Source organism: Microtus oregoni, unplaced genomic scaffold, assembly GCF_018167655.1.
Source record: "Microtus oregoni isolate MIOR12 unplaced genomic scaffold, Mior012 000117F_ref0000505, whole genome shotgun sequence".
Taxonomy (NCBI): domain Eukaryota; kingdom Metazoa; phylum Chordata; class Mammalia; order Rodentia; family Cricetidae; genus Microtus; species Microtus oregoni.
The window spans coordinates 1-5,000 of NW_024544746.1; positions in this window are offsets into that span (position 1 = coordinate 1).

Genomic DNA, 5,000 nt, shown 5'->3' on the forward strand with positions numbered 1-5,000 from the left:
GTTCTAAGACAACAGAGAAACCATGCCTTGAAAATCAAAACCAAAACACAAACAAAAATAAATAAATAAATGAATGAATAAATAAATACATAAAATAAAACATGAATTAAATGAGAAAGAGAGAGGGAGAAGAAATGTCAATTTGTCAATTTTCAGACCAGAAATAAGAAAAAACAAAACCATAATGTCACCAAGATGACAGCCTGGTTTATATAGTGAGTTAAAGGTATTATACAGAGAAACCAAAAATAAAAAATAATAAATGAAGAAAACAGGAAGGAAGGAAGGAAGGAAGGAAGGAAGGAAGGAAGGAAGGAAAAATAGGTGCTTTCCTTTTTTTCTTTGTTTATCTCAGGTTATTTATTTTTATTTAATTTTTTTCTAAAATTGCAGCAGCAGCAGTATATTTTGGGCAGCTGACTACTATCATGGAAGCGTTCAGAAAGAAGTCCTGGGCCATGTAGTGAGATAGATTGTCTGGAGCATAAATAAAAAGCCAATTCCTGTCTCAAAAAAAGAAAAAAAAATCAAGTTAAAATGTGAAATAATAAAATAAATAAGGGTGGTTTTTTTTTTTTTTTTTTTTTTGCAATGAGTGAATTCAAGTCAACAACTTTCAATTTCCCAACTCCAACAGGAAAGGCTGCAGATATCCATATCAAAGAGGTCCAGTGGAGCTGTAGCCACACCCTTTAATGCTTGTGTCCCAAGGACACAGAGTTTAGGAAAGAAATGATCTTGATCTTTTTTTCAGGAGATCTGAAAACTCAAAACAGCAACCAAACACACACCAAGTAGGAAGAAATGACAGAGAGGCAGGGGGAGTTCAAGGCCAGCCTCACCTACCAAGGACATTCCAGGACTGTTCCTAGATAAACCCTGTCCTCACAAAACCAAACACACACACACACACACACACACACACACACACACACACACACACACACACAAAACCCAGAAGAATAAGGAAAGTGTTCCTGAAACACCACAAACCAGCTAGATTGCACTTAATAGCAATCAAAAGTGGGTGAAATATAAAATGGAGAGAAATTCTTTGATGAAATCCAACCCTCTTTCTTGGTCAAAGCTGTACAGCCAATAGAACTAGAGGGAGGGAACATGTGTCCATCTCTCAATAAAAAAAGAAAAAAGGCTAGAATCTCACTGTGAGCGTAAAAGATGAAAATCTTACAGCTGACACCATCCAGTCTCAAGTTAGAAAAACTTGAAATGATGCAACAGGAGACAGACAGTTTCCCAATGAACTCTTGCTATTCTCCTGGGGAAGTTTTGTTCCTGAGGGTTTTTTTTTTTTTTTTTTTTTTTTTTTTTTTGATTTTTCGAGACAGGGTTTCTCTGTAGCTTTGGAGCCTGTCCTGGCACTAGCTCTTCTAGACCAGGCTGGCCTCGAACTCAAAGAGATCCACCTGCCTCTGCCTCCCAAGTGCTGGGATTAAAGGCGTGCACCACCACCGCCCGGCTCTGAGGGTTTTTGGAACAACTAAAATCCCTCTTATCTTTCTGTTTTGTTTTGTTTTCCATGCCCCCTCAGAGGACACCTGGATGTTTTTTAAGGATTTGGTTTTATTTTATTTAAGTATTTTGTTCCTCAGACATAACTCTGAAAACACTAATACGTAATAGCCAGTTTCTATTCAGTTCAGTTCAGATTTTTACCAAAACCTCCTGTCTGGCATGTCTCTTTCTTTGTTGAGTTCCTGTACTTACAGAAGCCAAGAGATAGCTGGCAGCCATCCATAGAAAATGCCCTCTCCCTTTGAACACGGCCCTCCTTTGGTCTGAGTTTCTCACACAGCTCTGATGATGCAGGAGGATGCCAAGGGCCCAGTTGGTGCCTCAGCCCGATGCCTGCATCTGTGCCTTGGCAGCAGCTATTCATGTCTTGCCACTCAGAGTCAAATTCCCTTAAGTTTAGCCTTCCCTAAGTGCTTGTTCACTTCAGAGGACTCAACCCTCATCTTCCGTGTCCTCCTGGCCTAATTTCTCATATTACTGATTTACTGAGTATGAATCAGTAATATGAGATGTTCCGGAGAGGGAGGAAGGGACATTCATGAAAAAAGTGAGTGTTCAACTAACTAACTCCCCATGGGTGAAGGAAGTAGTGAAAAGATTTTAATGAAGCAGAGAGAAATTTCTGGTTTTGGAAGGAGGAAATCCTGAATGGCTCCCTCTGTGTCGCAGGAGAGACTCCTGGAAAGGAAACCTCAGGTTTCCGGTCAGTCGGTCGGTTGGTCAGTTCGGGGAGAAATATTAGCAAGGAGGTAAAGGCCGTGCCTCACGACATCAGCAGTCCCTTCTCTGGAAATTCTACGGTATCCCGGAGAGCTCTCGGAATTTTGTGATGTCACTCGTGTCCTAGAAACGCCAAGTGCCCTCAAGATACACTCTCTCGGTGCCTATAAGACTCAGTTCTAGACATGTTGTCTAGAGAATGGAGATCATGGAGAGGCCAGAGGGAGGAAGAAGAAAGCTGACCTCAGATCTCAGAGGAAAACACGGAGAAATAATTAGTGGTCCTGGGGAAGACGAAGTGAGTTCACCACTAGCAGGGACTAGAGAGATTTCTGGATGTGATGGCTTTGAGACTTCCAGGGCTAGGGCTCAGGAACTGGGAGGTTTCTGGAATGAAATAGGTCTGTCTTGTTTCTCTGAGTTCCTAAAGGGCCAACCCACATCAAAGATTCACGATAGTTGATTTGACAAAGTCGGGAATTGACAAGGAGTGCGGAAGGAGTCAGTGAGATTTCAATACCAGCACTGCACATCACCCCCTCCCCCCCCCCCCCCCCCCCCGGTCCTTTTCGTTGTGTAGCAATAATAATAGAGAAGGGGGAATAGCGCTCTGCCAAAGCCCGTATTTTGTTTTTTAATAGTCCAGGTGTGTTATTTCTTTTTGTACATCAGGCCATGAATTCGTAGGGAATGGGCTCCAGCAGCTCAGGCTCCTTCCCGTTAGTCCTCGCGAAGTGTGCTTCTCTGGGTTCGCTTGAGCTGAACCCAGGTGCCCTTCTCTTTGTCTTCCTTTTCCTTCTGGTCGTTCTCCTTCACCCGCTTCAGAAAGCTGTCTCTGCTCTTTGAGTGCTTGATGTGTTCAATCCGCACATTAATTCTCTTGGCAAGAATCTTGCCCTTAACTCGCTTGTTTACAATGATGCCCACAGCATGCTGGGTGACATTGTAGACTCTTCCGGTTTTGCCGTGGTAACATTTATGGGGCATTCCTTTTTGAACAGTGCCCATTCCCTTGATGTCTATAATATCGCCCTTCTTGTAGATTCGTGGCCAAAGGAACAACTCCATGTTTCCTAAAGGGCCTAGAGAACATATAGCGAGTGCCCCTCCTCTTTCCCTTTGTGTTTGTCATTTTGGCGAGTTACTGAAAGATGGCTACCGCGGCCGAAAGGCCCAAAGCCCATATTTTACCATACCTTATATCACAGCCATTAACAGGGTTGAGGCATCAAGTGCTGCAGTCAGTCTGACTCCTGTGATCCCCTAAGGTTTCTAGCTTCCCAGTTATGAATGACACCCTGGTCTCCAGTTCAGCTTGAGAGCTCTTTAAGAGCCAATGGATGAGAGAGTGGGAAGAGACTGCCTTTTTTTTTTCTTTTTCCATTTCTTTCTTTCTTTCTTTTGCTGTTTTGTTTTGTTTTTCAAGAAAGGGTTTCTTTGTGTATCTTGGGCTGTCCTAAAACTCACTCTGTAAATCAGGCCATCTTTGAATTCACAGAGATCTGTGTGTGTGCTGTGATTAAAGGCATGCACACACCACAGCCCGGCTGAGACTGCAATTTCTTGTTAGCTCTGGGTAAGTGACAATGGCTCTGTGTTGTGAATCTCTGTGAATCCAGACTATGTTATGTCCTTCAATGACATGAGTCTGAAGCATCAAGCACCCATCCCTATACTCCCTGAGGTCTCTGAAGTCACGGTGCATCCTTAAAGGCTTAGAAAGCTTTTCCCTGGTTCACCTTTGTGTGTGTGTGTGTGTGTGTGTGTGTGTATGTGTGTGTGTTTTGTTCTATCTAGGAGAAGCACCATAGCAGTTGCATAGTGACTGAGACATTTGATTTTTAGGAAATGATTTTTCATATCTGTGAGTGGTCTCTCCATAGCCACTCATCTTTTCTTTTTTTTTTAAATATTTATTTATTTATTATGTATACAATATTCTGTGTGTATGCCTGCTGGCCAGAAGAGGGCACCAGACCCCATTACAGATGGTTGCCGGGAATTGAACTCAGGACCTTTGGTAGAGCAGGCAATGCTCTTAACCTCTGAGCCATCTCTCCAGCCCCACTCATCTTTTCTTAAACTTGAGTATAGGAATGAATGAATGATCCCTCCCTCCCTCCCTCCCTCCCTCCCTCTCTCTTCATGGGAACCAGTATCTGGTCTTGCATTGAGGGCTCCCCAGTTCTCAGCATCTCCAGCCCAACCTGTCACAAGCTGATCACACATTTGCAAACTTGGGATATATTCTGCTGAATTCCAGCCAGCCAGCCAGCCAGCCAGCCAGCCAGCCAGCCAACACTATCTTTCCTTGTTTCTCAGTTTGTTCTTATATTCTGTCTCCCCCCCCCCCACGTTTAAAAAATTTATTTATTTTTATCTTATGTGCATTTGTGTTTTTGCCATGGCTCTCGGGCTCCTGGATTACAGACAGCTGTGAGCTGCCATGTAGATGCTGGGAATTGAACCTAAACTATCTCTTCAGCCCGACATGGAGCATCTCTCTCTCTATAGCCCTGCCTGGAAAACTTTCAGAGTTCACTCTGCCCCCTGAGTAAAGGTGTTATGCTTCCTTTTATTGTATATTTAGTGTTTGTGTGTGTGTGTGTGTGTGTGTGTGTGTGTGTGTGTGTGTGTGTGAGAGAGAGAGAGAGAGATTCATTATGAAATAAAAGTCAGTCAACAACAGCAAATTTTGTATTTATTTGTTCATCCATCCACGTATTTGCTTACTTACATACTTA